At 35.8% G+C, this 10969-nt stretch overlaps 1 pseudogene; it reads right to left on the bottom strand.

The window, feature by feature from the left end:
• Positions 1-3254: 3254 nt before the first annotated feature.
• Positions 3255-3785, bottom strand: LOC109455370 (ADP-ribosylation factor-like protein 16; annotated as a pseudogene).
• Between the last annotated feature and the right edge of the window lie 7184 nt (positions 3786-10969).

Genomic DNA, 10969 nt, shown 5'->3' on the forward strand with positions numbered 1-10969 from the left:
AAAGTAGCAGGATATAAAATTACTATTCAGTAATTGGTTGCATTTTTATACACCAATAACAAACTATCAGAAAGAAAGATTAATAAAACAATCCCATTTACAATTGCATCAAAAATAAATAAATAAAATACCTAGAAATAAATTTAACCAAGGAAGTAAAAGACCTGTAGTCAGAAAATTATAAGATATTGAAGAGGGAAATTAAATAAGATAGAAATAAATGGAAGCATACACCATGCTCATGGATAGGAAGAATTAATATAGTTAAAATGTCCATATCATCCAAAGCAATATGGGGATTCAATGCAATCCCTGTTAAAATACTAATGGTATTTTTCATAGAGCTAGATCGAATAATCCTAAAATTTACATGGAACTGTAAAAGACCCCAAATAATCATGACAATCCTGAGAAAGAAGAACAAAGCTAGAGGTAATCATGCTGCCTGATATGAAATTATACCACAAGCCCATAGTAATCAAAAGATTATGGTGTTGGCATAGAAACAGACACATAGATCAATGAAACAGAATAGACAGCCCAGAACTATATCCAATATTGTCATTTAATGTATGACAAAGGAAGCAAGAATTTTCATTTGGGTTAAAACAGCCTATTCAATAAATGCTGTGAAAATTGGACAGATACATGCAAAAAATGAAACTGGACCACCTTCTTATTTCATACAGAAGAATAAACTCAAAATGGATTAAAGACTTAAATGTAAGACCCAAAACCATTGAACTCCTAAAAGAAAAGATAGGCAGTCAAGTCTCAGACATTACCCTTAGTAATATTTTTACTGATATAGCTCCTCAGCCAGGGGAAACAAAAGAAAAAAATAATAAATAGGACTACGCCAAACTAAAAGTTTTTGCACAGCAATGGAAACCATCAACAAAATGAAAATACATTTGAATGGGAGAAGATATTTGCCAATGATACATCTGATAAGGAGTTAATATCCAAAATTTATGAAAAACTCATACAACTCAACACCGAAAAAACAAACAATCCAATTAAAAAATTGTCAGAGGACCTGAAGAGATATTTTTCCAAAGAGGACATACCAATGGCTAATAGACATATGAAAAGATGTGCAATGTCACTAATCATCAGAGAAATGCAAATAAAAAGCACAATGTGATATCATCTCACAACTGTCAGAATGGATATTATTAATAAATCAAAAAACAACAAGTGTTGGCGAGGATGTGGAGAAAAGGGATCCCTTGTGTACTGTTGGTGGGATTGCAAATTGCTGTAGCCCTTATGGAAAACAGTATGGAATTTCCTCAAAAAATTAAAAATAGAACTACCTTATGACCCAGCAATTCCACTCCTGGGTATTTATCTGAAGAAATCCAAAACACTAATGTGAAAATATACATGCACCCTTATGTTTACTCAGCACTATTTACAATAGTCAAGATATAAAAATAACTGAAATTCCCATCAATAAATGAAAATGTTTCACAAATATACTTAGTTTATTGTACAACATACATAAAACTGCTCTACTATCCATGCTATACTAGAAATACAGAATGAGGTTTACAATTTCTTTTCAGTTCTTTTTGTTCCTGTCCAACTAAAGACAGACCAATTGTTGTGTTCAAATGTTACCTTAGAGGTTCTTTTCTCTCAGGTTATTGTAACAACTTGATATACAGTTAAGGTTTTTGTTTGCTTGTTTTTTCAGATTTACATTTCTATTTTTCCTTTGTTTTGTTTTTTTGAACATGTAAAACATGGTTTACATAATTCAGAACTTCATAGTGAAAAAGGGGGACTTTCCTGCCTGCTGGCACTCAGCTAGTTCCCAGAGCTCAGGCCTAGTGCTAACCCCTTTCCTGGTATTCTTACACCCTTAGCTGAAAAACTGTTGAGTTATAGCTTCATAGAAATTCTTCTAACACTTCATGCTTTTCACCAGGCTTTGCTCAGATGATGTCCCTTGAAATTGGGGGATGTCTGAAAGCCCTTTGAGTCCCAAGTTATCTGTGAAATCTATAAGTACCCCCCCACCGATGAGGTGGAGATCACTCACATCTAGGGCTGTTTGGTGGCGTACCTCGAAACAATTTACGGGGCATGTCTGAGAAGGTGGCACCCAGCATTGGCACAGGCGGTGTACAGCCAAGAGCCAGTAGCAAATCTTCCCAAAAGTGCGCTGTAAGGCCTCTCTCTTCACATGGGGAGTGATGACATTTCAGCCCATGCTGCCCTGCTTTTCTGGGACATCATTTACAACCCCCCACATGAACAGAGCTTCCCTCTACCCAGCAAAGGGGACGGATGGCAACTACATGGAGTCTGGGACACGGGCCTGCTTCTCTACACGAAGGAAGTAAGGCGGCACATGCCCAACCGGCCTAAACTGCCCCTGAGACAGAGAAAGCTATTCGTGGAGAACTCACGACTACACTCGGGAGCAGATGATTTCTTATCTGATTGTAGTGGGTTGAATAGTCGCCCAAGTAATAACCCCTAGAACAGGCAAATGTGACCTTATTTGTGAAAAGGGCCTTCACAGATGTAATTACGGATCTCGTGATGAGATCACCCTGGATTTAGGTTGGGCCCTAACTCCAATGACAGGTGTTCTTATAAGAAATTCTGCTGACCCTAAGTCAGACACTAAGAATTACCCGAAGCCACTAGAAGCCAGAAGAGAGGTAAGGGATATATTCTTTCTCAGAGCCTCCAGAAGGAACCAACCCTGCTAAAACTTTGATTTCAGACTTCTGGCCTCCAGAACTGTGACTATAAACTTATGCTGTTTAAAGCCACTGTTTGTGGTAATTTGTTACAGGGACTCTAGGACACATCCACCAATCCACAGGTGCTCTCCTACAAGCTCCCTCTGCTGAAATGAGAGGACACAGCAGGACACTGATGACCGTGCCACTGAGGGCCTGGTGATGAATCCCATCAGAGCCTCTCTCTGCCCTTGCTATTGAGGGAACCCTATCTCCTCCTAGCTCCTTTGGGTGCTTAGGAGGAACAGAGGTCTGGCAGGCTTGTCCTGCTCTCCCAGTCCTGGGACAGTCTTTTCAGTCAGAGGTAAGTGTAAGCAGTTTCTGTAACTTGCGTGCCTCAGTTTTCCCATCACTGCAACTCAGTACAGAAGCCCCCCTTAAAGGCTTACATTCGGTCACCCTGTCTTTATAAGAACAAACCACCGGAGGCCCAGCAGTGCCATCCTCTGCCTCCTGCCATAGAGCTGTCCAAGTACATTCTTTACCTGGTAGTCATCTGCTGGTTCTGTGGGTGTCCTGGAGCCAGCACAGTGATCCTGGCAAGCCATTGCCTTTCCCGGCACTGATTTCTGCCATGGTGATGTTTTGCTTAGCACAAGCAATGATGTCTGGGAGCCTGATTAATGACTTCCTCTCCTCTATGGTCATGTAACAGTGCAGGTCATTTTCATTGAAGATAATCAGGACTGATGCTTCTGCAAGTGGTTCTGCAGAAAGAAGGAGCTACGCACAGGACCCAGAGAGCTGGGTGGGGTTGGAGGCATCCATCATGAACCGGAGAGAATGGCAGTTTCCATAGTAACTGGACAGTGGGCAACCCACCAGCTCCCGGGTGGTGATCTTTCTGTGGGCCACGATATCAGTAAGGTTGGTGCCCACCCTGGACCATGTCGGAGGAGGATTGCCTAGGTCACCCTTCCCATACTGAGAGCTCAACTTCTGGAGCCATTTCACCAACAGCGTCATCCCCACACACATGGCTTTCAGTAGCAGATACACACTGACTCCTCGAGTGACCCCCATAATGGCTTTTTAATGGCCTTCTTCTACATTCAGGAAATGGAAATGGGCTGACAGTGAATGTTCCATGAGTACTAATGCATTCCTTCTCCATTAGTAGTGAAAGGAAGTTATGTGGAAAAGTAAATTCACCTTAAGCAATTTTGTTATAAAATTATACTCATTTGAGCGGATCATCCATACTAAGATACATGTACCATTCGAGTGCATTAAGGCTAATGATATGAAAGACAAAAATAATTGTAATCTTTAGCAGTATGACCCAATCGTTATCACACAGATATTATACTTAGATATGGCTCTGTACAAACTCACTTAAATATCTTTAGTCAAGTATTTTCACTAATATGTAAATAAAATACATTTCTTTCTAATTATTGCATGAATAAATGCAAGCTTAAAAACTTATTTAGAAATTTAGAGCCCAAGAAGAGTATATATACTTTCCTAATAATTCTAATTAGAGTAGATGAGTGACATTAAAAAAAAATCTGTTGAAATTGAGGAGACTATTGTTCCTGTTGGTTAAATGAAACAAAGCTTTATTCTGTTAAGGTTCTCTGCCAGTCATACACACACTACTGCTTTGTATATAGAAGTGAAAAAAAAAATCCCATGAAGACACACTCCGTAGAGATACCTGAGGGTATTTCAGAATGAATGAAAGCTTTGGTTAAAGGCCCATGGTGGTGGTTTATAATTAGATACATTTTGGAAAATTCTGTATGTTTATTTATCTTTTAAAATAGTGACAAAATTGAAAGGAAATGCAATAAATCACAATTCAATAATACACTGAAGAATAATTAGTTATTTCTTAGCTGTGTTATGCTCTTAAAATTACAGGGAGGGTTTGGGATAAAATAAAACAGGATGGAGAAATGAATATATGATGGCCTTATAAAGAGGAGACATTTGAAATATGATCTGTTATTTTTTATTTTCATTAAGAATAGGACAAAAAGGAATATTAAGTTCCAGCAAAGATGGATATAAGTAAAATAAAATGGGAAGAATCAAGTTTAATCTTCCTTTGAGATTGTAAAACCAGCATATATTTACATGAGCAGAAAGTTGAACTAGTTAGGCAACTGGAATGAAATAATGGTAAAGATGTGCAGACTGGAGCTATTGTCAAGGCAGAAAAGATACAACACCATGCTTATCATGAAACATAAACAGAGATCTTAATAAAATGCGGGTAGCTGGGAATGAGGCCTGGGCTTATTGGTTTTGAGTATTATTTAAATACATTCCTTCTGGAATTTTATACTTTTGCATATAAGTCTATTTGTGAGGCTCATGGGGTTGACTATCGTGGAGTCCAAGAAGCAGACAAGTTGAAAACAGAGAAAGCGAAGAGTGACGATGAAGGTGTCAGGTGTAAATCTAACAAAACTACTTAAAAATCTTATCAAAGTATCCTTGAGAGGAAGTGGAATCACATAGGAAAGCATGCAATCTGTGTTTGTGTATGAGATTTAACTTTAAAAAAGGTTAATCCTACGTGAAGAAATTATGTAATATACATGGTGTGTGTGTGTGTGTGTGTGTGTGTGTGTGTGTACAGTGAATCATCACTGTTGAGCAGAGTGCTAGACACATAATATAGAAACATTTTCACAGACATGTATATTATGACAATACAGTGCTAGACACAGCCTAACAAATATACACTCCTCCAGGAGAAAAAAATTGTCTAACTGGGTCATGGGTGAGATACTTTTTGCTTGGTACTATAGGAAAACAGAAAAAAGAGAGGCTGAGGGAGGAAACAAAAAGGAAAGTTTGGTAGGATTGCCTCCACCCCCATACTCCCAAGTACCATTCAGAGAAATTTACATTATTCCTTAATGCTTTGGGGTGTAGATCTTGTGATTGTTTTCCTCAGATATAATCTTTTTTTTTTTTTTTTTTTTTTTTTAAAGACCACAAGTTGATTTTACTCTGCCTTCCTCTTTTTCCTCTTCCCCTCACAGCATATTTTTCATCCTTATTTGTCTTCTTGAGACAATGCACAATTCTGGTTTCCTTAAGGTATAGGAATCAACCAACCTTGCTACATAATTTTATATATTTCTGTTCCTCCTGAAGATACAATATGGATCTCACACTGATGAAAATATCGGAGGATAAAGAGAAATAGATATCATCATAAACAACAGAGTGAAATGTTTTGAATAGAAATTAATGGTTAACAAAGAATTAAATGGCTCATTAAATTCTACATGAACTATTTATGTCATTTTGGAAAATGAAACTCTAAATATTTGTGGTTTCATGCTTTCATTGCCATTTCTACTGCAAATAAAATGGTTCCAATTTCATCTAGACTTTACCAGGCTTCAGAAAAATTATCTCAAACTCTAACATAGTAAACATAAAAATAAATTTATATAAAAAGTAGGAGTTGGCCATAGATGCAATGGCAAAAGAAAGGAATCAACAAGTTTTTAATATTCACAAATTAAATTTAAAAATATATGATTTTTGTATATTGGTAATTATAAAATTTTCCAATTTTCTGGATAGTACTGCTGATTTCATTAAAAAATATTTAGTTCAGAAAATTAGAACTAATGAAGTGACTCATAGTCTAGTCAATTAATATTTGTGATCAGCTTTTTAATTGATTACAACTGGTTCAGTCACCGCTAACAGAAATCTTTACTCTGTCAATTCTATAATTAGTTAATCTGTTGCTTACAAATACTTTAACAAGTTTTCAATTGATAATATGACTTGATTTAGAGAAAAAATAAATTGTTGGGATTATTTTAGACTATAGAATTGAAAACCTAAAAATGAATTTTGCTTGTAAAGTGAACTTAATGCATTTGTAAGGTAGTAGTATTTTACACGGATTTCATTGGATCTTAGATGAATGGGACTTTCATAAGGTAATTGCTGGTCACTGGATAGTTTAAGAGAGAATGTTAATGTGATTGCGTTCTGAATGATCAATATTTTTAGATGTCTAAATGACAAAGGGGTGCTGACATCTGAAAGAGATAAAATCAACAAAGACGTAAGAAACTAAATCTCAGTGTTATCATTGTTCATTGAGAAGCTATTTTCTTGAATTCCACATTCACTTGGTAAATTGTATTAGCGTTTGTTATGCTCACAAATTATATTTGGTGGTGAGATTAAAACCGTATGGTCTTAAATCAACCACACACGTTAGGAAGGTTGTGCCAAAGCAAAGTGATGCAACCCCACGAAAAAGTGCCGTGCTTGCTCCTTCAGGTCCTCTGTCACCCTCATACTGCTATACATTTATACTGCTATACACTCTGACCTGTGAAAAACAGTTACAACCATCACTTGAGGTTGCTGTTTCTTAACATTTGACCCATTTTCTGGTAAACTTCACGTATCAATATCAAAATTCTTACCGCTGCAAATAAGACTACCCAACTAACAGCGGCAGAAAAGGCAGAGATACCCTCTTCGTAGAACACAAAATTTGAATGCAAAGCATTTTTATCTTGTCCCCTTATGGTCCACGATGGTTGCCACAGTCAAAAGCATCATACAGAGTGGAGAATATTCTCCTTCTCTGTGTCCTTTCCTATTAGAAGGAAAAAAAAATCCCAGACATCCTCTCAGTTTTTTTGTGTGTGGTTTTTTTTTCTGTACTGTCTGTATGCTATGGCCTGTCTATAGGTTTCTGGGAGCTCAAGTAGCTGATATTTTCAGCTATTAGAGTGGGAGACAGGCTTTGCTAAGAAAAAAAAGAAGTTAGGTGTGGATAATACTGTAGTGGCAGGTACCTGACACTTCCATCAACTATGTACAACAGTGCCTATTTCCTGAGGGCCTCACCAACTCTCAGGAAACAGTTCACTCTCAGGTGAACTGTCAAATTTTAGATTTTTTATTTGATAAATGAAAAAAGGTATCACAGTATGATTTTAATTTGGTATTTTCTTATAATAAAAGGTTTAACAAATATATTACTTCCTTGCTCCTGGAATAATGGAACAACTTTCTAATTAGGTTTTATATGCTGTATGTGAGAGCTATTGTACCACAATTTTTCTAATTAAAAAAAAATTGAACTCTTTAAATAGATGATTAATATAGTTGAAAATTCAAAGTGTATAAAAAAGTATGAGTAATTTTTTCCATTAAATCTTTCCATATAATATGTGCATACTCTTTTACTTAGCTTCACACGTAACAAATATTTAAAATATTGTCTCACTCTTTTAATTTATTATAATTTAAATGGTCCTTTGCTGATGGATATTGAATTGTTTCCAATCATTTGCTACTACAGACAATGATATGTATAAAAAAGGTAAACATTAATTTCACACGCATGCAAATAAATCTGTAGGATGAAATACAGGGTCAAACATATGCATTTTGTAGTTTTGACAGATATTGCCTAATTGTCTATAGGGCTTATAAAAACCTTCACTTCCACCCATAACATATGAGAGTATATTTCCCCACAGACTCATCAAGTTGCTAGACGACTTTTCACATTAAAATACAATGTATAAGTGAAGCTGCACAAATTTTCAAAAGTTCTGTGACTAATGTTTGATATTTCTTTTGGGTTGTATGTCTTTATTCTTAATGCTTTTTGTATGCTCTTTAAATATTGAGGACATTAGTCCTTTTCTGTGACACACATGGCAGTCACTTTTCTCAGTGTTTTGTTTGTACTTTAACTTTGCTAATGGTATTTTTAGAGAAGTTCTGATTACATGCAGCCAGATTAAATAATCTTTTATCATCTTTTTTTTTGTCTTTTGACTTTATTTATAATTCTCCTCCTATAATTCTCTCTTTTGATTTTATTTATAATTCTCCTTCTCCATCCTTGCAATGAAGAAGTAAAAATAAAAACAGAACTTAATTTGTTTTTTGAGCCCCCATTTTGCCTGACAGTGAAAACTCAGTTGCTGCAGGTTAACTTGGTCAAATCAAGATATCTCAGTTAATTTAGGCAGCTTTTTTTTTTTTTTTTTTAATTTCACCCTCATATCCCTAGTTTAAGGCTAAATTCTAGAAAGCTAGCACACTGCCATATCTTTGTGTGATGTCCTGGTGTTGTCATCATGCTGGCATCTGCTAGGAAGCACAAACTTCCCCCGGGAGCTTGGTTCTTCTTATTTGTACACTTTGACCTCTGCTGAATCATCCATGTTCCCTTGGTGTCTGGTCACTGGGCCATGAGTTTCTTGCCAGGTCCCCATCTTCAGATCTGCTGATTTGAAAGCTCCTTCCTCAGTAAGGATTTTTACTGATACGAAATTACACTTATTAGATCTTTTATTTCATGGTTTTTATATTTTGTGTTATAGATAGGCCTTCCCATTTCAGTGATTACAAAAAAATCCTTTGCTCTTATCTTCTAGTGTTCTTATTTTATTTTTTACATATAAACATTTTATCAATTCTGATTTTATTTTCAGGTATGATGTATATTATGGATCCAAGTTTATTGTTTTTAATGATAATGCTCCTATTTCCCAATAAGTTACTGATTTGAGATCTCATCATTATGTTACAATAACTATTTGCACTTGAATCTATTTCTGGCCTTTCTAATATCATTCATTACTCTGCCTATCTATATTATTATCAGCAGTTTTGATTGTTTAGGCAGAATATATTTTCATGTCTACTAAACTAGTTTGCATTCATGTTCTTTTTCAGAGCACACTGCCTTAGCTACTCTTGTTTATTTTTCCAATATGAAATTTAGGTGATTACATAATGCAGTATATTAAAATACATAGATACATACATAAAATCAATGGATTTCTTCATATTAGGTTTTTCTCTCCTTTACTCACTAAATGTTATTATTGTATGTAACAGGTTTTTATTAGATATAACCATTTTATACTTTTAAAAAGGACAAAACATCTTGCCAAATTGTTATTGATACATATTAAAGTCCTAGAAGCACAGATTTCATGGAGAATTTTTTGGGTATGCTGTACCATGCACTATTCTTTTCGACATTATTCTTTAATTTATTAGTAACCCTCCACCCCTTTTTGACTGAGTAAATTTGTTAATATTTTTTGTTATGCTTTAGCTTTTTGTAAAGTATTGAAGGGATATATAATAAATGTGGCACTGTCAATAAACAGATTATTATCGTGCTTAACTTTTATTGAGTGCATTTTTATGCACCAGGTACTTTAAGTACTTTGCATTTCTTAACTCTTACAGCAACCCTCTGTAATAGGAATTATTATTATTCCTGTTTTATAGTTGAATAAATGAGAAATGGGAGAGATTATATGTTTCAAAAAAGTCCTGTAAGCAAATGGAGGAACTGAAACTTGAACTCAAATAGTCTGGTTGCAGAGCCCATGCTCTTAACCGCCACAAAATACTATACTAATTCAACAGTAACTTCCTTGTATTCCTGGTGACTCTCCAGCAAGCATTTCTTATCCTAAGATAGGCCCTTACTTTGGGTTTCATGAGATAAACCTGTGAGCTTACAGTTAATCTTGAAAACTGCGTAAGCAGGTTTCAGTTGCTTTCAATCAAACATGCTCTAAGGAAGATGGCAAGAAAGACAGTATATCAAAGTCAGCATGTCTCACTTGTCCTGACCTCTTTAAACATTAGTACAGTAAACATTCACTCATATTGAGTTGAGAGGCTTCCTCTGGGAAGAAAATATTTAACTCTGAACTAAGGTAATGGGTACCTCTTCCATTTCCCGAAACCAGCACTCGGCACCTAAGAGTGACACCGTCTGGGAAGCAATATAAATATACTGAGATTTCTTTTTCCAAAACTTCATGTTTATTCCTTGCTGAGTATTGGGAGACATGTAGGGCCTTTAAACTGACACCAAAACACTGCCATTACTGTTTGGAATAGAGGCTTTGTGTACGGGTCTAAATTGGATATGTCAGGTCTTCCCAGTGAGAGATCAGAATGCGGGTAAAGTTTCGAAATTTAGAGATCAGTTATGTTTTGATCCCAGTAACAAGTTTGTTTGATGTACCTGAAGAAAGAACTATAATTGTCCCCGTATGCTTTTCTGTAAAAGAAGACAAAGTTGATGGATGCAAGTTGACTCTGGGTTCCCAAAAGACAGAACTGGGGGAACCCAATACATTCAAGATTGTGGATATGGACTCATTATATTTAGAACACCTAGTCCTCGCCAGTATCCTGTTTAGATAAATGATGTAGGA

Source organism: Rhinolophus sinicus, linkage group LG09 (genome assembly GCF_036562045.2).
Source record: "Rhinolophus sinicus isolate RSC01 linkage group LG09, ASM3656204v1, whole genome shotgun sequence".
Lineage (NCBI taxonomy): Eukaryota > Metazoa > Chordata > Mammalia > Chiroptera > Rhinolophidae > Rhinolophus > Rhinolophus sinicus.